The sequence below is a fragment of the Sapajus apella genome, unplaced genomic scaffold, assembly GCF_009761245.1.
Source record: "Sapajus apella isolate SASKATOON/1434 unplaced genomic scaffold, GSC_monkey_1.0 scaffold61, whole genome shotgun sequence".
NCBI classification, from domain to species: domain Eukaryota; kingdom Metazoa; phylum Chordata; class Mammalia; order Primates; family Cebidae; genus Sapajus; species Sapajus apella.
The window spans coordinates 2432799-2457273 of NW_022437001.1; the positions used below are offsets into that span (position 1 = coordinate 2432799).

The 24475-nt window shown below is 35.0% G+C and overlaps 1 protein-coding gene and 2 long non-coding RNA genes across 7 annotated transcripts in view; 2 read left to right on the forward strand and 1 right to left on the reverse strand.

The window, feature by feature from the left end:
- The window catches only part of LRBA (LPS responsive beige-like anchor protein), a 726864-nt gene that overhangs the window by 360958 nt on the left and 341431 nt on the right, over positions 1 to 24475 (forward strand). The window lies entirely within an intron of this gene.
- Positions 641 to 24028, forward strand: LOC116529045. Its single transcript, XR_004259349.1, has 3 exons — positions 641 to 1246; positions 12849 to 12852; positions 24017 to 24028. It is a non-coding gene; the product is annotated as an uncharacterized LOC116529045 (long non-coding RNA).
- On the reverse strand, positions 4364 to 6150 carry LOC116529046. The gene is made up of 2 exons (XR_004259350.1): positions 6063 to 6150; positions 4364 to 4401 (listed from the first exon to the last, which is right to left on the reverse strand). It is a non-coding gene; the product is annotated as an uncharacterized LOC116529046 (long non-coding RNA).

Below are 24475 nucleotides of genomic sequence, written 5' to 3' on the forward strand. Positions count from 1 at the left end.
TGCATTGTATTTCTAATAGAAATTGCTATTTTAAATCCAATAATAACCAGTTTATAGGACATAAAGGGAAAGAGGGAGCATGCAAAAAGACACTGCAAGAGTGTAATTAGAAAAATTCAGAATGCAAAAAAGCTGGATGCATGCAGAAACAACTTAGTTTTTGCAACAAATAGATGTGAAAAATATAAAAATAAAAGGGGAACGTATGGGATAAGAGACTTATGAAATACCACAACAGGCACATTTTATGGACCTTGGATCATGATTTGAACAAACGTACTGTTAAGAAGTGGGGGAAAGGGGGAGAGGAGAGGGAGAGAGAGAAACATTGAGGGAAATTGCATATTGATAGTTTGCTTCACATATTAAAGGATTTTTCCTTAACTTGTATAGGTATGAAAATGATATCGGTACCCTGCACAATGGCTCATACCTGTAGTCCCAGCACTTTGGGAGGCTGAGGCAGGTGGATTGCTTGAGTTCGAGACCAGCTTGGGCAGCATGGTGAAACCAGATCTCTATAAAAAATACAGAAATTATCTGAGTGTGTAGTATGTGCCTGTGGTTCTAGCTACTCAGGAGGCTGAGATGGGAGGATCACTCGATCCCAGGAGATCAAGGCGCCAGTGTACTCTAGCTTGGGTGACAGAGCAAACCCTGTCTCAAAAAAAAAAAAAAAAAAAAAAAAAAAAAAAAAAAAAAATCTGGTGGGAGCTGGAGCAGTCCTCAGTTAAAAGAAAAGAGCCATCCTACGGGCACTGTTTCATGCCTTACACTATTTGTACGCATGGGCTTATTGTTTTTAGAACATAATATATTGCCTACTGAAGAATATTGTGTCCCAGGAAATTGCAATCTGTAACATCCTTTTTGTTCTTGTACTCATTCATTCATTTATTTCACAAATATTTATTGATGGCTTCATTTGTGCTGGGTGCTCTGATATAGTTAGGAATAAGACAAACTTGGTCTAGGTTGCCATGGGAGCTTTTAGACATAAATAATTTCATAAGTAGTATAGATTCATAGTTTGGGAATTGGTACAAAAACCAGTTAGTGAATGAGCTCTGTGGTAGCCTTAAAGATTTAGAACCTGAAAGTAGATGATATTATCACCAAATACATATTCTCATCCCTCAAAATTATTTCTTCAATCAATACTTCAGTACTTATCCATGCCAGGTACTGTGATGGTGTTGGGAGTTCCATTCAGTGGTTAACAGGATAGCCACATCACCATCCACAGGTATTCTGGTTTTGTAGTGCTGTGAAATTGTAATAGGAATCCATACTGGCTTCATACCACATGTGTTTTCTATCTAGTAAAATATTTAGTTACTGCATCACCTTAAATTTGATATTTTGTTGTTTATTGAGGCTATAGTAAAAGTACACATTAAACATGTGCTTTACAGTATAATAATTAGCATATAATTTTTAACGTTTCAGTGAACTTTTGCCATAAAGTTTAAGAGGATTTTAATTGCAAGTAATAAGGTTTGCTTGTTAATAGGCTGTAGATAATTAGGGAGCTATTTGCATTTTCTCCCCACAAATTTTCTTAGTGTTCTGAGTACCACTTAATTCATAACTTTATCTCATGAGGATTAGTTAATCCCATTTAGTCTCAGTAATAATAGACATGATGATTTCTCCTCTTTAGCTCTCTCCCAGAGTTCTAATGATTCACGTGGAAGGATTGTAACATTGATTAGTTTTATTTATTGTAAATAGAAGTAGACTTTTTTTTTTTTTTTTTTTTTTGGTTTTTTACTCTAATGAAGTAAAACATCATGGTAAATACTACTATCATTCCTGGCAGTTAATTTCAGTTTTACTAACATTAATTTTGTTTTTTATAGCATTTTAACATAAACTTCAATTCAAATATTAACAGTTTACTCTCTGACCAGAAACTTTTATCGGAAAGTCCTAGCATGAGTGGGTTGGTACAATTTATACATTTTGTTGTATCCTTTTGCTGACTCTATGGATGTATTTTAAAATAAGAAGATATTTACAGTGCTTTTCAGTTTTTAGTTTGAGATTCCTTACTCTATTTGGTGCTTTGTCACTTATTATATACTACTTTCATTTTTCTTTTGGAAACAGATATTCATTCCAAGTAACAAATTGTAATGTATTGTATAGGCTTCTCCTTCTAAGTCTGCTTAGAGATATTAGGAGAAATAGAATGTTTCCTTGGTTATTAAATGACATATTACATTTTATAGAAATCAGGAAAAGTAGAAAATTTTCTATTTTTAAATGGCTTATTACAGTTTGTAAATGTCCACATCTAATATTAATAAAACAATAAGAAACACATGCCCAAATTTGTGTTTCTTTTAGGCTTAGGTTGTTTGGGCCTTCTCACTAACTACTCTAGAGCAAAGAATTTTAAGTCAGAAAGACTGGCTTTATGGGTATCTTGGCTTTGAAACTTTAACCTCACCTAGTATTGGTCAGTGAAAACAGTATCTATTCTAAAGAATTGTTATGAGAATAAAAGAAATTAGCATGTAGAAAGTGTGCCTGAAAAATCATATGCACTCAAGGTAAGTAGTAACTGCTAATATTATATTTGAACTCAACCTCTTATCTATTATTTGCTCTTTTCTTAAATATTTCTTTTTATTTTTTGGAGCTCTACCTTTAGTTCACTTGAAGTGAAATATAGCTATATATTTGTAAACATTTTGAATGATATTTCATCTTGAATAATTATTTATTAAAAAATATGTGTTGAGTATTTGCTAGTTTATGGTTTTCCTAAGCCTCTGTTTTTTGTATTTATTAAATTGAAGTAACTCAGTTATTGAGAGGATACAGTGTGATACATGTAAGTACCTAATATTATGCTTAGTAAGTAATAGCTCTTAATTAACTTTATAGGAGAGGCAAGATGTTTATATGAAATGTGTAATGCAGATTTAAAGATGATATTAAAAAAAAGACAAAGTACTTTTAAAGTTTAGGAAAGGTAGGGCTATTGCTTATAGCTGCGAGGTCAGGGAAGTATTGACATAGGAGTTATAGATCAAAGTATGAAGAAGAACTGGATATATGACCATGCAATGCAAAAGCATTACTTTCGGGCGAAGGAAGATAAGTGAAAGCATGTATAAAGTAGATAGAAGGACATGTACAGAGAACACTAAACAGTTTTAATTGCTCATCTAGAATGAATGGTATGTAAACCAGATTGGTGGGAAATAAGATTAGAAAGATAGGCAGGGACCTGATTGTCAAGGATCTTAAATATTGGGGCCAAGATATTTGGTCTATTCTGTCAACCATTCTAAAATTATTGAAGCCAGAACAGTTTAAGAACTATGTTTCTATAAGATCTTGTCATTTGTAAAATGGGTAAATGTTAGAAGACGACAGTGAAGGGAAGGCAGAGACCAGAGGTATTTTATAGTTTAAGAGACAACAAGTGCCCAAACTAGGACCGTGGTGGGAGAATAAGTGGTTTTAAGAAGGAGCAGTGACCAATGCTGTAAGATGATCAAAAGCAAAATTGTCTAAGAAAAAGGCCTTAGATTTGGAGTCAAGAAGGTACTGGTTATCTTAGAATTGTTCTGGTAGTGTGGAGAAAGTGGGGCCGTATTATAAAGGTTTAGGGAATGAGTGAGTGATTAGTAAACAGAGGTAAGAGAAAATATCTCTTTTAAGACATTTGATGATGTGGAAGAAAGCAGAAAGTTGTACTTAAACTATAATGTGATGGGTTCTCTCAGCAGAACTCATCTCTGAAAAAATAGAGACCTACCAAACTTACTGTTCCCTATAATTGTATTGCCAACATTTTCTAAAATGCTAATAAGCTTCATCTTAAACTATAAAACAATCTCATGGGAAAGAGACTCCTGTTTTAGACTGAGTTGGCATTTTAGGGCTCTCAGTCAGAGATGGTACCCTGTCCTTCCTGGGATCATTTAGAAATGTGGGTGGGGGGGTGTTTTTTGATTGTCACAATGACTGGAAAGCTTGCAGACTTTTATTGTTGGAATCCAGGTAGTTAAACATCCTGTGATATTTAAGTAGAGTTTCTGTACAACCACCAAATAACAATAGTCTCCCATTGAGAAAGACTGTGGATACATAGTCTCTCTTTTTTTCCTTCTTAAGTCAGGTTTAGCAGATCTTGAACTTTCTGCCTCCTCAGCCTATTCATTCATCAGTCTATTGCAGTCTGCCAGAAACTGCTCTGGCAGAGGTCTTGTGAGCTCTTCTTTATCAAAGCCATTATATTACAATTTTTGTTTCTTTATGATATTTGTCTGTGTGGGTCACTTCCTTGTTAAGTCATTTTCTTCCACTGGCTTCTGGCACATCTCACTCTTTTTTTTTTTTCCCCCCTACTTGCGATCCTTTCTTTTCTGATGTCTTCACTGCCTCCTTCTTTCTGCTAGCTTATAAATGTTGTTGCTGGTGATGCTGCTTGGGTAGCTCTTTGTTTTCTATTACTTCTCTACATTTGCCTTATGTCTTAGACAAAGCAAAAATACATGCTATTCTCAGAAGATTGAATTACAGGTTACTCACTAGATAATTGAATACAGTAAACATTTATTGAAACTCCCAGTCTGCTAGGCACAGGGCCCTGCTCTCAGGAAGGATACTTACCAATAGATGAGAAAGACATATTAATAATATGTCTGATACAATATGATAAATCATAACAATAGATGTAGATAGATATCTAGACTATGGAATTGTAATGACAAATTAACTTTTTAGTTATGCTGAGAGTGTGGTACCAGGAAAACAATTCAGCATCACATCTTTAAGGAACTTTGAGTTGTTGAGTGTAAAGCATAAAGTAAGAACTAGGTGTGGTGGCTCATGCCTGTAATCCCAGTATTCAAGGAGGTGGGAGAATTACTTGAGCCCAGGAGTTCAATACCAGCTGGTACAACATAGGAGACCCTGTCTCTACAACAAATAATTTTTAAAAATTAGCTGGGTGTCAACACATATATGCACCTGTGGGCTCAGCTTTTCCAGAGACTGAGGTAGGAGGATTTCTTGAGCCCAGGAAGTTGAGGTTACAGTGAGCAATAATTATGCGTTGCATACTCTAGCCTAGGGAACAGCATGAGACCCTGTCTCAAAAAAAAAAAAAAAACAAAAAAAACAGGTAAAGTAAGTCACTTTACTTTTTACAGATATAATCTGGAAAAAGACTTTTAACTTTAGTCATAAAATATTTTCCTACTTTAGATTACTTTTTTAGGCAATAGTCCCAGAAGTAGAATAACTAAGTTAAGAAATAAGAACATTTAAAATAATTATTGATGTGTACATATTGAGACATTCTGCAAGGCATTTGATAAAGTTTTTATAACTGTTCTTATTATACATGATGGAAAAATATGAACTGGATCGCCACAACTAAAATTCTGATTTTACTAAAATATTAGTTTTACTAATTATTAGATTGAAGGAGAAACATTTCTGGTGCTTCAGGACTGTGTTCTTCATTCTGTTAATCATTACTGTCTATGCCTTGTATAAACACATACACATTGAATATCCTTTCTCTGAAATGATTGGAACCAGAAGTGTTTCAGATTTCATTTTTTTTCCCATATTTTGGAATATTTGTATTATACTTACTGCTCAAATATCCCTAATCCAAAAGTCCAAAATGCTGCAATGCATTTCTTTTGCATGTTATGTCTGTGCTCAACAATTTTGAATTTTGGAGCATTTCAGATTCCAGATTTTTGAATTTGAGATGTGCAACCTATAGTGAGTATGTTTATCTAATTGACACATGACACAGCTGATCATTTTCTCCCTCTGCCAGCACTTTGGCTGTCTTGCTTCAAGACAGCATAATGTCCTACCTCATTAGACATTGTTCCACACACTGTTGCCGTCACCTGATCATCCTTACCTTCCCAAATAGTGAATGTTATAGTGCTCTTTTGCTCAGTTCTCAGGACACCTATTTATTTGCCAGGTATTCCTTGTGATCTCATTCAGTTTTAACATTTCAAAAACCATCTGTTGGCCAGTGATTCCCAAATTTGCATCTTATGCTAAGATACCTCTCCTGAATACCAGACTTGTGTATCTAATTGCCTAATACACTTCTGTTTGATAGATTATTAAACTTAATATGTCAAAACTGAACCACACTCCAGCCTATTCATCCACAGCCTTTCCACTTTCAGTTCATGGTAATAACTGCTATTTATCCTCTGGTTGCTCATGCTAAAATCCTGAAGACATCTTTGTCTTCACTCCTTCTTTTATACTCCACAATATGTCAGGAAATTTTATTGGCTCCACCCTAAAGAGATAGCCAGAATCTGGACATTTCCTATCATCTGCATTGCCTGGTCTAGAAAAAAGACATTATTTTCTTATATCAGGGATTGTCAAACTTTTTCTGTAATGGATCAGATTGTAAATATTTTAGACTTTTTGAGTCAAAAGGCAAGACAAAGGATGTTATGTAAATATCTATATAACAAGACAGAAAGCAAATTTTAATATATTTTTATTGATAAAATTTAAAATATATCTATTGAGTACAATTTTCTGTAATAGGATTTTCTGATGAGAAGAATGAATTTCTTTTGTGGGGGCCAGGTTACATTTTACTTAATTAGGGTTCATAGTGTTCCCAGTTATCAAAATAGATGGCAAATTTTCACCTATTAATATGATCTATAGTAAGATTTTATGGATTTAATCTTTTAAAAATTTTTTTCACACAGATAAATATTGTCAAATATTAATGTCCATCTATGGGCACGGGATGTTAATTGAGCATATTTATCTATTAGAAGGCATTTATATAATTGTTAGATTTTTCCCTTGATATTTGCCTTCTAGCATAACATTACTTTACAGGTTAATCACTTGCAATTAATGCTTGAGTGGAAGCTCCTCAATAGCATATTTAAATTGATTCTGAAATATAGGAATTTCCTTTGCCTTTGCCTCAATATCTGAAAATATTTCTAGGATTGGAGTTTGAGCTGGAGAATATATTAGCTGTAAATTTGTGTGGCAGTGACAATCGCACTTCTTTTTAACTTTTAATAGCACAGAAAAGTGTATAAAGTAACTTGATATTACTTGTGATTCATACAATGTTGTCATCTAAATGACTTTACTGCAGTGTAATTTTCTACATGTGGGCTGTTTTGCCTTGTAATGTAGATGGAATTTATTAAGAAACATAATTGTGTCTTTAGCAAAAGCTAATTTCTAACACCATTGAGTGTTTGATAATAGTGGTTAAGGGTGATTCTCCTTGCTCAGAAAAAAAAAAAAAGAGAAATCAGTCTATTCCCTGAGCTGAAAATCATAATATAACCTTTCCACTGTTAAGATTTTTTTTCTTGAGACAGGGTCTCAAAAAATTTTTTAAAAAATTTTGTATTGCTTTATGGAAGAGCAAGTTAGTATATTCCATTTGTATTTCTGAGAAAAATTCATGGAAATGACATTGGTTAAGTCCATGAAAATAAAAGTGAATGAAGTTCACCATGACACTCCTGGTTTGATAAAACTTGATAAATTCCAATATTTAATACTTTTGGCAGAGTACCTGGGTAATACAGAGTACTGAGTAATACAGTGACTAAGCTTATGCTTTAATACCTTATGTTTTCACAAACTTTGTAAGTTGTTCAATTTTCTCCTCCATACATGTTTTTAACTCCATTTGGTGTAACACATCCTAGCAGATTCTGCTTCAGATGGTACTAAATTTTTGTTTTCTCAACTTTGAAAAAATCATCCCTATGGTTGTTCCATGCAGATTATTTGGGGGCTTGTTTTTCAATCACTTCAAAATAGTCATTTACTCCTTGAATAAACAAGAATGAAACATTATATAGGTAGCATCTGTGATCTCATGAAAAGCCAAGGAAAACCATTTGAAATAATTTGCTTTTTTAAAAAAATTGTCTAGTGATGTTACTTCAGTGTCCTCAACTCCTTAAGCAACTATTTTCACTAAAAGGCTATAATATTCTTAAACAATTTTGTTTTCTCTGGATACAATTCTTTGGCTGTGAAATGAAACTCAGTTTAATTAATTCACCATCTGTAAATGACTTTTTTCGCTTGACTAACAAAAAAACCGCTCAGAAACTTACTTTAATTGCAGCCTCATTTTCATTTTTTATTTTTCTGAAGGTATTCTGTTTTATCTGTTTTGATGAGATAATTTGTTTTAAATTTTCTAAGTTTTTGACTGCTGCATTCTTATGCATTTGCAATATTATAATGAATGATTTGTTTGGTAATATTGATGTATATTTTAAAATCACTATTGTGTTACTGCATAGTAAACAAAAATGCTTTGACATTTAATTCCAAAACAAAATAATTCACACGCCACTATGCCTTTAAAAACATGTTATTTAAAGTCTACTTTTTTCTTTTTTATGTTTTAATGTCATACGTACACATTGGTAACAGGAAAATAAAAATAAAATGTCGTATGACAATATGTGTGACATTTGAAACACTATCATGCTATAGCTACATCAGTATGATCTGAAATGTGCTAAGCAGCAGTGCTAAGTGATGAGAGCACCACGTACTCTGCTTTTGTAGTGAAGAAGCAGCCAGATAGTACCTAGACAAATGAGTATGGCTCTGTTCCAGTAAAACTTTATTTATGGAAGCTTAGATTTGAATTTTATATAATTTTCACATCATGAAATATCTTTTTTTCCAATTGTTTAAAAATTTACAATCCATTCTTAGCTCATAGGCTATACAGCAGAAATTTGCTGATTCTTGGTTTCCTAACTAGTTTACCTAATGCCACTTTTATCTCTTTATCCCTGTAGTATACCATATTACAGCTAAACTATCTTTTTGAAATCAACAAAGCCCTGAATGATCTTACCTTAAATGAGCACTAGATCATTTTGCTCTGACAACACGGGCTGCCTGTTATTACTTGAGTAAACACACCATGCTCCCGTATTAGAACTTCTGCACATGTTCTTCATGGATACAACATTTTTGTCCAAATGTCGATGTGGCTTACATAAGTTCTTTATACAGGTATTTACTCACATGTCATCTTTGCCCATTCTTCTTTGACCTACCTTCCTAAGTCAGCCTTTTCGTATCATCTGTGTACTTCCATCACTGTCTCTTAGTCTACACCTGGTAGTTATTTTTCTTCATAGCACTTTTTATGACATTTTATTATAAATCATTTTTTTCTTTGATTGTCTGCTCATTTGCTCTGTTTACTAGTAGAAATCTCACTAAGTGAGATTTCATATTTTACACGAAGCATATTTTACTAATCAAAATGTCCAAAGCAATTTTAATGTTTTGTTTAAAACTTAGAATAATATATTATTTGTATTAGTATAAGGCAGTGCTGTAAATTAAATTTGACCCAGTGGTTTAAAATATGACAGTGTAACAAAATACTTATTTTCATAAATAAAATTTAGATAGCAAATACCATCTAATATGTAATTAAATAAACATTGATATTAACCTTAAGGCAGTAATAGCCTCATGCTTCACTTACTTCTGTACTTTCAAAATGATTTGCTTGATCTGATAAATTATGCAGTCTTCCATTTTGACCTCATAACCCTTTATTGTTTACTTAAATTGACACTAATATTTGCCACATTAGAGCATAATGACTATAGCCAACTCCTATACTCCTAATTCTTTCCATTGTGCATATAAAGAAGAACATATAAAGGTATTGATTGATGTGATGTTTAGATAGTTCCAATTGAACTCAAACATTGAAGGGCTAAAATGTTTTTAATATTTTTGCTGTAAAGAAAAATGGAAAATAGGCAAATGAAAGCTTACTTGCAAATTTATTCTATTTTAACTTTGGGAAAGATGCTGAGATTCTGCTTAATGGAGAAACGAATGTCAAGACTGACTATTTCTATCATGACATATTTAAAAGAGCCATGATTTCTTTGTTTTTGTGGAGTAAATTGGAATTTGATGCCGTTATGTATATTTAGTTATATGTAATTAATGTCTAGAATTTCAGAAAAGAAAGAATATGAAGAGAGTGGAAAATTAGTTAAAAATTCATTGATTCAACAAATATGAAGAACCAATGATAAAAATTGTTAAGGGAATATAAAAATTTGTTATTACATTTTGAGGATATTGTGAATTCATGAGAATGTTAAGCTTATAATTAATTACATTACCAAAATGTTTATATTAAAAAGTCTGAATGTAAGCTTTGGATCTCTGTGAAGCAGGACATAAATTTGGGTAGGGTCTGGAATAGGATGTCACACAGTATGTGAATTCCAGACGTTTAAAAGATGGGTACAGGAATGATGATGGGAAGTCATGTCAAAATAGTGAGTAGGTCATGCAAGGCATTGCCATTAGAAAATATGAAAATTTTGAGGAAGTCCAGAAAGCATGATTTAGACATATAATAGGTGATAGTAAGTGTAGACAAATCTAGAAACAGATAATGCAGGTAATAAGAGATCCTAAATGCCATAGTGGAGAATTTGGATTTTTTTCTGAAGGATAGTAGGAACTTAAATAAATATTTTGATCCTATTTTATATCTTGGATAATAATTTTTTAAAGGAAAAACAGTAACATTTTGACAATAAGTAAATTATATTAGAGGGAAAGTTCAAGTGATAGAGACTAGTTAGGAGGCTGTCAAAAGTCACTAGACCAGAGACAATAGCAGTATTAACTGTGGCAATGCCAGAGTTTATGGTGAGCAGGAGATGTACTTAGGAGGTAGCATAATGTAATACTGTAGTTCTTCACCCTCTGAAATTTAACACCCTCTTTATATCACAAATAGTTTGTAATTATTCATTATATATGAATTTAATTTTGAATAGTAAATAGACTTTTTCTAGGTAAATAATATTAACCAACAGTTCTCTATACCATAATAGGAAAAATAATTAATTTAAAATATATGTAGTATGCATTTCATTATTCCATAAGTACCAACATGACTATGATAAAAGATATAATTGGATGTTTGCATTTAGGAATCACTGTGTATGTGACAGGTACAAATCAGACTGATAGAGGTATGAGGTACGATTTGTCCTGCTACGAGGGATGTATGATTGTCTATAATGTGATTTTTCTAAGTGGTGAACAGATATTGGTGTAGTACTAAACAAACAACATTCATTTTTACCTTAATTTACGCAATGGTTACATTTTTGAAATAAAAAAAAAGTTTGGTGCCAGACGCAATGGTTCATGCCTGTAATCCCAGCATTTTGGGTAGCCAAGGTGGGTGGATTTCTTGAGGTCAGGAATTTGAGACCAGCCTGGCCAACACAGAGAAACCCCATCTCTACTAAAAATACAAAAAATTAGCTGGGCATGGTGGCAGGCATTTGCAATCCCAGCTATTTGGGAGGCTGATGCAGGAGAATCACTTAAACCCAGAAGGTGGAGGTTGCAGTGAGCTGAGATTGCACCATTGCACTCCAGCCTAGGCAACAAGAGTGAAACTCTGTCTCAAAAAAAAAAAAAAAAAAAAAAAAAAGCAGGGGCTGGGTGGGGGGAAGGCATAGGCTCAGATAATCTTCTAGTCTGTTACTTTCACTGATATCCAGTAGAACATTCTAAAGTAATGTAGGACCTAGGACCATTATTATTATTATTATTATTGAACTGTTCTCCTTCTAGAATGTCTAGAATCCTTTTTTGCTGCTTCTGCCCACTAAATCATTGTAGCACTCAGTCATATGTGATAACCAAAACTTTCCTTGCAAATTTCTGTTACTCACTTAGGGAACAGTTCTGAAGCTGTTGAGAACCACTGTTTTTAGATAGCTGAATTTAGGTCTCATTCTTCCCATGTTTCACTTAAGTGATCCTAAGCATTCTCTGGACTTCAGTTTTGTCTTCTTGAAAATAGCGTTTTATTGTTAAAAATAAATGAAGTCCCTCATAATCATAGATGCAGAAATCTTTAAGCCGACAAAAAGAATGAAATACTAGGAAGTATAGTGTTGATACACTGAAAACTATAAAGCATTACTGAGAGAAATTACAGAGAAATTTAGAATAATTAAATAAGTTGGCTGGGTAAGGTGGCTCACACCTGTAATCCCAGCATTTTGGGAAACCGAGGCAGGTGGATCACAAGGTCAAGAGTTTGAGACCAACCTGACCATCATGGTGAAATCCTGTCTCTACTAAAGATACAAAAAAGTAGCTGGGCATGATAGTGCATGCCTGTGATCCCAGTGCATGGTAGCGCATGCCTGTAATCCCAGGTACTCTGGAGGCTGAGGCAGGAGAATTGTTTGAATCTTGGATGTAGAGGTTGCAAAAAAAAAAAAAAAAAAAAGAAAAAATAAAGAAGTTGTAAACAAATAGAATCTTATGCAGTATAGTGTAGGATGCTAATACTCCTCTAACTGATCTATAGATTCAATATAATCCCTATGAAAGTTTCATAATTTTTTAATAGAAATTGATATTCTGATTCTAAAAGATATATAAAAATGCAAAGATCCCAGAAGAGCTGCATTAGTAATCTGTTGCTTTGTAACAAATTACTCTAAAGCTTAGCAGCTTAAAACAACATGCACTTATTATTTCATAGTGCACTGGGTCAAGAATCCAGACAGTATTTAGCTTTTCCTCTGGCCACAATCTCTAATATTGCTATAGTCAAGGTGTCAGCAGGCTGGGTTCTCATATGAAGGCTGAACTGGAAAGTATCTACTTTCAAGTTCACTTAAGAAGTTATCAGAATTTAATCCTTTGAGGGCTCTTGGACTAAGATGCTGAGTTTTTTGCTACAGGGACTTCAATATGGTGACTTACTTGCTTCATCAAAGCCAGCAAGAGAGAGAAGTCAGCTAGCAAAATTGAAATCACCATCATTTGTAACCTATTTTTGGGAGTGACATCCCCTTGATGTTGCCATATTTCGTTGGTTAGAAGTGAGTTACTTAAGGAGGGATTACAAAGGCTATAAACACTAGGAGGCAGGAAGCATTTAGGGGCTTTCTTGGAGCTGTCTGTCACAATAGCCAAAAAATTTTGAAAAAGAACAACAAAATTCAGTATATACACTATCTAATTCCAAAACTTAATTAAAGATACAATAATTAAGACACAATGCTATTGGCATGGGATAGCTGTATAGATCAATGGAACAGAACAGATAATCCCAAAATAAACTCCGGTTTTTGTAGCAAACTGATACTTGACAAAGTTACCACTGTAACACAATGTGGAAAGCTTAGACTTTTTTTAAAAGGAATAATTTAACTTCATTACTAATGCCAGAGATCCATATGCTTCCTATAGGTATTTATTATATAATTATGAGAATATATTTTTGCTATAGAAAATATAAATACATTTAAGATGAAAAGAACAACAAAAAAATTACCTTTAATCACACCATCCTTTCTAAACCGCTGTTGATGTTTTAGTCTAGTCTCTTCCAGACATATTATTGGCATCAAAAAGTAAATGTAAGCCAGGTGTGGTGGCCCATGCCTGTAATCCTAGCATTTTGGAAGGCAGAGGTGGAGGATTACTTGAATCCAGAAGTTTGAGACCAGTCTGAGCAACAAAAGACTTCATCTTTATAAAAAATTAAAAAATTAGCCAGGCGTGGTAGCGCATGCCTGTGGTGCTGGCTACCTGAGAGTCTGAGGCTAGAGGATTGCTTGAGCCTAGGAAGTTGAGGCTGCAGTGAGCTGTGATTGTGTCACTGCACTCTAGCCTCGGTAGCAAAGTAAGATCCTGTCTCAAATCAATAGTAAAATAAAATAAAATTTAATCGTCGTGAAATACATATGATATTTATAATCATAATCGTTTTAAAGTATATGGTTTAGTAGCATTTTGAAGGCTACTAAATACATGATGGAGACATGTAGTTATAATAATTAGTGCTGTGACAATTGGATACATCTATAGAAAAAATATTTTTTTAAACATTATCTCATATACAAAAATTAACTGAGAGTGGATAATAGGTCTAAATGCTAAAATTCTAATACTTCCCAAGGAAAACAGGAGAAGATATTTGTGGCTTTGAATTAGGCCAAGATTTCTTAGATATGACAACAGTTCATAAAAGAAAAAGATAAAAAGATGTTAGTAAAATTAAAAACTTTGCTATTCAAAAAACACCATCAATGAAAGAAAAATGAAAAGCCAAAGATTGGGAGAAAATATTTGAAAATTTATTTATCTGAGAAAGGTCTTACATTTAGAATGTATAAATAACTCTTATGATTCAGTAATACAATAGCTCAATATATATGAGTAAAAGATCTGAAAACATTTCACAAAAGATATGTGTATGGCTAATAACCCCTTGAGAAAATGCTCAACATCAGTAGTCATTAGGGAAATGCAATTTAAAACCAAATGAGATAGCACTTTACACATACTAGAAAGGGTACAAACTAAAGGTCTGACATTATCAAATATGGACAAGGATGTAGAGAAACTGAAGTTCTCACACAGTGCTGCTATGAATGTAAATCCTTACTGCCACTTTCAAAAACATTTTTATTTCCAATAAAATTAAGTATGCACAACCCAGCATTTTCATTTCTAGGTAGTTAGCCAAGGAATTGGAAAATATTTTCTACATGAAGTATTATGTGTATATGTTCATAGCAACATTATTCATAATAGAAACAAACTGGAAACAATGTAAATGTTTATCAATTTGTGAATGGGTAAACAAAATTGGATATATCCTGTAAAGAGAATATGAGTTAGCAATACAAAGGAAAAAATGACTGACACATGTAACAACATGAATAAGTCTTAAAACCATTATAAGTGAAAGAAGACAGATGTAGAAGATTGGTGTACAATCATATATATTGTATGATTCAATATGGAATTTGTAGAAAATGAAAGACAAAAACCAGATCAGTACGTATTTGAGCACAGATTGATCTCAGATGGGCAAAAGGGAACTTTTGGGTGATAGAAGCATTCTAAAACTGGATTACAGTGATGAATTGCATAATTGTATAAATTTACCAAAAGTCATCAACTGTTAAGTATAAAAATATATTAAAAACAAAACATATGATGTTCTCTTTCTCTTCCTTTCTATCCTGTTCTTTAGCAGTTCAGTCAAAAAGGCATCAGGTGGGCTGAGAAAGGTAGGTGTCCACACTGGAAGGTAAGGGCCAGCAGGGTGGTAGCACCTAAGCAGGAGGAGGAGGAGGCTGTCTCTGCAGGGGGATGGCTCAGCCTATGGTGTTGGAGCCCAAGCAGATGAAGGAGAGTGTTCACACTGTGGGGTTGGTCAAAAAGATGCAAGATGTCAAAGTCTAAGCAGACTGAGGAGGATGTCTATGTTGGAAAGTGTTCTAGAGCAGGATGTTGGAGCCAGAGTAGGGTGAGGAGGCCTGTGCATGATGTCAGAGCCTAAAGGTGGGGAGGAAGATGGCCTGGTGTGAGTTGTCAGAGCCTAAGCAATATGTAGAGAGCACCCATGCAGAGAATCCAGCAGGGGATAATGACCCCACATGAGTTGAGCAGGTTATCTGTGTGTGGAGGAGGCTATCCTGGTGATGGGAGTTCAGTTATGTTTATAGGGATTAATCATATAAGTAAATATGTTAAGAATGATGGGGGCCAGGTTTCTCCCAGTTAAATAAGGGAATATAAACAAGGAAAATGCGAAAATGGAATGAACCCTGTGGTTCATTTTTCATTTTGGTTGTGTGTGTGTGTGTGTGTGTGTGTGTGTGTGTGTGTGTGTGTGTATGTAATATATATATATATGTATGTGTGTATGTATACTTATATATATGTATATATAATTTTTATCTTTGAGACAGGGTCTCGCTGTGTTACTCAGGTTGGAGTGCAGTGGTATGATCATAGCTTACTGCAACCTCTGCCTCCTGGCCTCAAGTGATCCTCCCGCCTCAGCCTCCCAAGTATCTTGGACTACAGGCATGTGCCACAATGCTTAGCTCATTTTAAAATTATTTTGTGGAGAAGAGTTCTCACTATATTGCCCAAGCTGGTCTTGAACTCCTGGGCTTAAGCAATCATCCTGCCCCAGCTTCCTAAAGTACTAGGATTACAGGCATGAACCATTGTGACCAGCCAGATACATTTCCTAGCTTTGTCCACTGAGAGGGCCTGAGAGCAGTGACATCCCAGTAGCAGTGAATGCACCTAAAGCCTTGATCTTCTCCACTGAAACCAGGGCTCTGTGGAGCAATGGCTACTTCCAGGACTGTGGCAGAGAAACTGTAAGATGAACTCATAACACCTTTTTGTGCTAGAATGTAAAGAAGTGCTCAAAGAATGTTGGAGACATGTAAGAAAGAAAAAGAATTAGCTTGTAAAGAATCCCACTGGCCAAATTAGTGAAGATTCTAACATCAGAATAGATAATGACAGTAATAAATTATAATCCATTGAATAAAATAGATCATCTCAATATAAATAAATGAACAAATGAAAAGTTTGATGAAGATTAGAAAATTTGTATAGTTCCGACGTACCACCTCAAAAAAATATTCATTAGTTACAAAGGGAGAAAGTATTTTACAGCTTTAAAAAAAAAAAAAGAAAAGAAAAAAAAAAAGCTTGGTGGGTGCCATGGCGTCAAGTAATAAAAATGGACATCATTAGTAATTAGAGAAACTGAAATTACATGCTTCTTTGTAGACTGTATTTATTGAGAAGATCGTAGCATCACTCTGTGATATGCCCAAAGTACCTAATCTGAGTCTAATCAGGTAGAAGAAATATTAGGTAAACCCAAATTGCGGAACATTCTACAAAATAATTGACCTGTAATCTTCTAAACATCAATGTCTTAAAATTACAGAAAAGACTAAAGAACTATTTTTCCAGATAAATATAGAATAAAGAGACATAATAACTCAATGCCAGATATGATTCTGAGCTGTGTAATTTTGCTATAAGGATTACTGGAATAATTAGTGAAATTTGAGTGGTGTTTAAAAATTGGAAGGTAAAAAAAAATTTTAGTTTTCTGACTTTCACAGTTATATTGTTATTATGTAGAACAAAGTCTCTGTTGATAGGAAATATACAAAGTATTTGGTGTCAGTGGTGCAACATATTGCAATTTTCCACTACTAACTTTTCTAAAAATTTGAAACATTTTGAACATAAAAAAAGAAATAAGGTATTGCATTCTACATAAGAATTCAACATGTTCATTTACAACAAGACTTAAAAACTGTGGAGATGAAAGACAAACCCTGGTAGGAAGAAGAGAGATGGTTGGGATGTTACATGTTAGAGGCGGAAAGGGAAAGCAGTGGCGAGAGTAATCATAGTGAAATGGAAATATAGAAGAAGGAACAAGTTAGAAATAGGATACTGTCCTTAATATTGGGACACATTACCATATATTTGGGTAAGCAAAATGAAAACATTATGTAGTAGTTGGAAAATGCAGTCTTATGAGAAAAATCTGGAGTAAAGAATTGAGATTTGGTACCATTGTCACATAGGTGATAGTCTTAGTCTCAGGAGTCATGCTAATATTCCTGCTTTGTAAGAAAAACAGGCTTATGGTAGAATCCAGGACCAGAATTTTAAAGGAAAAGTAGAGAAGCTATGGAGGCTAAAGAAACTCCATCTTGGATGCTAATCTGCCGTGTTGACTTCTGATTAACCCCTGTTCTGGAAATGTCTCTTAAGATTTCTACTTTATCTTTTGTTACCATAAATCCTACCCCAGGTCCAAACAACCTTGATCATAAATCCCACATTAGGCAGATTCATTATAGCATGCTTGCCTTTTTCCGAGAGGTCAACTTCAATTGTCCTACACATTCTTTCTCTATGGTATATATGCCCTGGGTCTAGGGGGCAGTGGTGCAGGGATCCACCATCTAGTCTTATGACCGCTTGAGGCTATGGCCTCTGTTTCTAAGTCCCTATTAAATGTTTCTTTCTGAGAAGCTGTATTTGTCAGCCTCTTTGTTTGGTCTGTTAGCTTCCTTAGCCTTTAGGGGTAGGTTAGAAATGCCTGCCCACTGCAGAACAGAAGCCAAGATTCAGAAAGGAAAATGAAGGAGAAATAAAAGAGAGACTATATTCTGGAACCTGAAAAGAGAATCTAAAGAAGAAATATATGATCAGGAAGTGTCAGATCCCTTACAACAGTATTGTGTAGGATAGCTTATTATTTTTTAAATGGTGATCATGAATTGAATTTATAGTTACCTTCTTCATCCCTATTAATGCTGCTTCCTTAAATGCTATGGTTACTTGAATTTTGTCTTGTTCATTGAGTAAGATTAAAACATTTAATTGGCTTTTACCTTATTCACTGAAGATTCAGTGAATATTCACCTGCTATGTGCCAGTCACTATGCTGTGCCTCAGAGCTCCCATAATAAACAGAAGTGGACATGTTCCCAGTGTACATAGATTTCATTATGCAGAAGGAGAGGCAGCCATTAATATTGTAAAAGAGATATAAAATTTACTGTTGTGAAAAAGCTATGAAAAATGACGAATGATGAATGTCTTCAATTGATATCTAGTTAAGGAGCTCTCGAAAGTTATCTTTGAAGTAACAATTCAATTGCAATTTAAAGAGTTAGGAGGAAACTAGATGACGAGGGGAAGATAGTGTTATCAAGGTAGAAGGAACAGCACCTGAAAAGGCATTTGATTTAATATTTATTTATTTATTTAGAGACTGAATTATGCTCTTGTTGCCCCAACTGGAGTGCGATCTTGGTTTACTGTAACCTCCGCCTCCTGGGTTCAAGCGATTCTCCTGCCTTAGCCTCCTGAGTAGCTGGAATTATAGGCAGCCACCTCCACGCCTGACTAATTTTTGTATTTTTAGTAGAGACAGGATTTCACCAGTTGGCCATGCTGGTCTTTAACTCCTGACCTTAGGTGATCTACCTGCCTGGTCTCCCAAAGTTCTGAGATTATAGGCATGAGCCACCACACCCAGCCAGCAAAGGTATTTAAACAAGAAACATGAGTATAAGGACCAGAAGAAAGGCTATATAGCTGGAATGTGGATACTGAGCGGGTGGGTATACTGTGGAGATACTCATAATAGATTACACAGAGGCCTTATGGCCATTTTGGGTGCTTTTCTAAAGAGTAATAAGGAGCCATATAAGATTTTATGATAGAAGAGATGGGAAACATGATGACTGTTATGCTCTGAAAACCCCCTGACTACAGGGTATAGAACATAGATTGTGTAGACTTATACAACTGGATGAACTACAGTGCCTTTCACATTGAATGGGACTCATTGTGGAGAAGGTCATTAATTTGGTTTTGACTGTATGGAAATTGAGATGAATTTATTCATTCATTTACTCAAAAATTATTCAGTATTGTCTCAGCCACTGTCTAAAGATTTGGGAATAAGGCAGTGAACAAAAGGAATGAAAGTCACTGCCTTCACTGAATTAACATTATTGTAATATTTAGCACTCAATAAGTATTTCTTATATGCAAAGCACTATTATAAGCACTTTAAATGTCATTTTATATAATCTTCCCAACAACCTTAAGAACTGGGTTCTCTTTTTATTGTTATTCTCATTTGATAGGTAAGGCAGTTGAAGTACAGAGATGTTAAATATCTTGTTCACACAGCTAATGACATAGCTAATAAATGGTCAACCCAAAACTTAAAGATACTGCATTGATTTCATGTTCTTAACTGCTAAACTATATAGCAAGTAAGCATTTAGATATATGGATCTAGAATTCAAAAGGAGATATTAGATGGGTATATGAATTTTGGAGTTCACATACATGTGGATAATTATAGCCAAAATTTTGGATGAGATCATAGGATTAGGGAATACAGGGTGAGAAAAGGAATGGCCTAGAAAGAAACTCTAATATTTAGTGGCTAAGATGATTAGGTATAAAAACTATAGGCTGAGTGCGGTGGCCCACACCTGTATTCCCAGCACTTTGGGAGGCTGAGGCAGGCGGATCACAAGGTTAGGCAGTTCGAGATCAGCCTGGACAATATGGTGAAACCCTGTCTCTCCCAAAAATACAGAAATTAGCTGGGCATGGTGACAGGTGCCTGTAGTACCAGCTACTTAGGAGGCTGAGGCAGGAGAATTGCTTGAACCAGGAGGCGGAGGTTGCAGTGAGCCGAGATCTCACCACTGCACTCCAGCCTGTGCAACACAGTGAGACTCCTTCTCAAGAAGAAAAACAAAAAACCAAAAAAACCATAGAGCTTATAGTCTTGGAGGGGGAAAAACATAAACAGGCAATGATAAATAGTTGAATAACTGCTATGATACAGGAAGTATAATTTGCTGAGATAAAAATTACCTATAGGAGCTGACATTTAAGCAGAGACTTAGTTGAAGGATGATATTTGGTAGCAGGCAGATAGTGTAAAATGTGGTTGGCGGGGAGGATGCCGCAGGGAAGGGGCAGCATGAGAGATGCACGTGAGAGAGAGCCAGGACAAGCCCATGGGATGTAAAGTAGTTCATTGTGGCTGAAGAATGCTGCTGGGCGCACTAAGACTAATAGTCTCTAATTTTAAAAAAAATCTTATTTGACTTAACTTGTTTGTTTCTAGTTCCCCTTTGTTCTGATGGCTCTGTCTCTTATTATTAATTAGTGCATTCAACCAGTTTTTATTGAATGCCTACTCTGAGCAAGGCTCTTTGCCAGTTGTCAGTGTAACAGAGATGAACAAGATGAGCATTGTGTCCCTAGAGTTTGCTGTTGTCCCAGAAAAAATCTGTTGTTGCTGTTACCTTTCTTTTTCTGAATTAGTTCTTTTGTGATCCTAATCTCTGCTAGCACTTCAGTCATCACTTTTTCTTTTTTTTTGACAGGGTCTCGTTTTGTCGCCCAGGCTAGAGTGCAGTGGTGTGATCTCTGCTCACTGCAACCTCGGTCTTTGGGCTCAAGCAATTCTCCCGCCTCAGCCTCTGCCTCAGCCTTCCAAGTAGCTGGGATTACAAGCACCTGCCAGCATGCCCAGCTAGTTTTTGTATTTTTAGTAAAGACAGGATTTCACCACATTGGCCAGTCTGTTGTGGAACTCCTCACTTCAAATGATCTGCCCGCCTCGGCCTCCCAAAGTGCTGGGATTATGGGTGAGAGCCACTGTGCCTGGCCCAGCCATCACTTCTATACAGGAATCTCAAATCAGCACTCTTATCCTTACCTCTCTTCTTCGTTCCACATCCTTATTTTCAGAACCTTTTTTATTTTTCCACATGGGTGTACTTCTGGCCTCTCAAACTTAACATCTCCCAAACTAAATTCATCTTCTTCTGCAAATCTTTTTTCTTTCCAGTGTTTTCTGTTTTTATTAGTAGAATCAGTATTGAAATCTAACTTAAAACCTTGGATTCATATTCAACACTGTCCTCTCTTTCATATCCCTCACCTGTAAGTTTGGTAAAGATTAATAAGGCCAGTATTACTCAATGTTAATGACAGTTGGGAAATACACATTCTCATTTGGAAGAGTACATTGCTGGTACATTTTTAGAATGTGATTATGTAATATATATATCAGAATTCAAGACAATTTATTCTCATCTTAAAATATTTTATAGCCGAGCGCGGTGGCTCACACCTATAATCCCAGCACTTTGGGAGGCGGAGGAGGGTCGATCACAAGGTCAAGAGATCGAGACATCCTGGCCAACATGGTGAAACCCCATCTCCACTAAAAATACAAAAAATTAGTTGGGTGTGGTGGCCCGCACCTGTAGTCCCAGCTACTCAGGAGGCTGAGGCAGGAGAATTGCTTGAACCCAGGAGGCAGAGTTTGCAGTGAGCCGAGATCGTGCCACTGCAGCCTGGCACCTGACGACAGAGTGAGACACTGTCTCAAAAACCAAACAAACAAACAAAAAACAAAAAGAGTTTATATTTGCCATTCATGCAGAGTCTTGGTGCTTTGCTTCAAAATGATAAATCAATGTTTTCTATATAACTTACCATATTCTCAAATTAGATGCTTTCCACTCTGATTTTCTCAGAAATTACTCCTAATGTTGTGTACTCTCATTCCAAGAAACAATTTTTTTTGTGTACTACATACTAATAAAAATGTTAGGAATAGTAATAGTAGCAGCAGCAACTTATGTTACTCGTTAGAGATCCCTTTATTAAGTCCATAAATGTTAAATTACTTATCTCCTCTGCATTTGCTTTTTTTAAAGATACAGATCAAGAATAGTCTAAACTCTTGAAACCTTTAGTACAAGTGTTAAAGATTGTCACTATTTCTAGGATAAATCAAAGAAGAAAATAAAGCTCAAGAAAGTACTTTAAGGACTATTTAATTGTACAAAACTCTTGGTTATCTTCAAATATTTGTATTAATATTTTAATGTTTTTACAAACATTATGTTTATACAAAGCCCACTGACACACTAGGTTATGACACTGTTTCTAATTTGTTGTTTTAATTAAAAGTACAAATTTAACAGTTTTTATAGGTGGTTAAGATAGTTTTAGGCAACAAAAATCATGTAATGATGGAAATATTTCCAAACATCTCTTTCCATAGAATGTTTTTCAAAGGTAGTGATTTTTCATCGTTAAAATGCTACCTTTATGTTAAAGATATATATTTTATGTGTTTATTTTCAAATAGCTGTTTCAGACCCTGTTGCGGTGCACTGCCACAGAAAAGTTTAACAAATTTGGAATGATTGGCTCTTTAAAATAATTGAGCATTATCATGCTATTCAATCATTATTAGGTAATTTCTGGTCACTTTTTTATCTTATTGCAAAGTATTCTAAATACTCTATTAAAAATAGTGTATTCTGTAATCCTGTTTACTTAGACATAAACTACAGTATGTGTTAATAAATGAAAATTGCATATCACATGTGACATAATTACTGACATTTACACTGAATAAGGATGCCAGTCTTTATTTTTAAACCATATATTAAATATTAGTAAAGCTCAATTTTTGACTTTTTTCTCTGCAGTTATCTTCCAACATCCAAATGAATTATGTATCCCCTTTGGGCATTACTGCTGTAAGGCATGCGGTGCTTTTGAAATTTGTGGAGTAAACTATTGATGTCAACAGATCTTTTTACGATAGATCATTCTGGTAGTTCTTTTCAGTTATAGATTTGAAGAAGAAAAACATTGCCAATAGTGAAACCATAGAAAGGTATTATAATAGTAGTAGAGTAGGCAAGAGATATGGTAGAACTGTGGTAGTGGGCATGGATTGAAAAGTATTTAGGAAAAAAAAATTGGAACTTACAAGAAGCTTAAGCAGAGGGAGGGTTCAAAGATGATACACAGGCTTTGTGCATGGGGTGACTCTGGGTAACTGTCAGCACAATGGGGTGGAATTACAATAGAAGGAAGCTGGGTTTGCAATGCGTATTTCTTTTTTTCTTTCATTCTTTTTTCTTTCTTTTTTTTTTTTTTTTTTTTGAGATGAAGTACTGTTCTTGTTGCCCAGGCTGGAGGGTAAGGACACAACCTTGGCTTACTTCAACCTCCACCTCCCATGTTCAAGTGATTCTCCTGCCTCAGCCTCCTGAGTAGCTGGGATTACAGGTGCTCACCACTATGCCCAGCTAATTTTTTGTATTTTTAGTAGAGATGGGGTTTCACCATGTTGGCCAGACTGGTCTCAAACTCCTGACCTCAGGTAATCGAGCCACCTCGGCCTCCCAAAGTGCTGGGAATATAGGCATGAGCCACCGCACTTAGCTTGCAATATGTGTTTCTTTATAAACCTTTATATTTTTAAATTTTATTTATACCACCCAGGCTGGAGTACAATGATGTGACCTTGGCTCACTGCAACCTCTCCCCCTGGGTTCAAGTGATCTTCCTGTATCAGCATCCCAAGTACCTGGGACTAAAAGCATGAGCTACCACACCAAACTAATTTTTATATTTTTAGTAGAGATGGGGTTTCACCATGTTGGCCAGGCTGGTCTCGCTTTGGCCTCCCAAGGTGGCTGGGATTACCTTTTAAAAAAGGAGCTGTTTTATAATTGGTAGGCCATTTTAGTTTATACTTATTTTTAGTATTTCAAGATTGATAAAATGTAGTTCTAAAGAAACAGTATTAAAATGTTTTCCTTTATTTCCTTAACCCATTACATTGACATTTTGAGGCTGGATGACCACACCTATAATCTCAGCACTTTGCAAGGCTGAGACAGGAGGATTTTTTTTAGCTTAGGAGTTTGAGACCAGCCTGGGCAACATAGTGCAACCTGGTCTTTACAAAAAATCAGTAACAAAACCAAAATGGCTATGGCGACATTCACCTGTAATCCTAGTTTCCTGGGGGATGAGGAAGGAGGATCATTTGAGTCCAAGAGTTTGAGGCTGCAGTGAGCTATCATCAAGCCACTATGCTCAAATGTGGGTGACAGAGACCCTGTCTCAAAAACAATAATGGCAAAAATTTTGAGTGGAATGTCATAGAAGTGTATATTAATACTTGTTATCCATTTAAAACTTA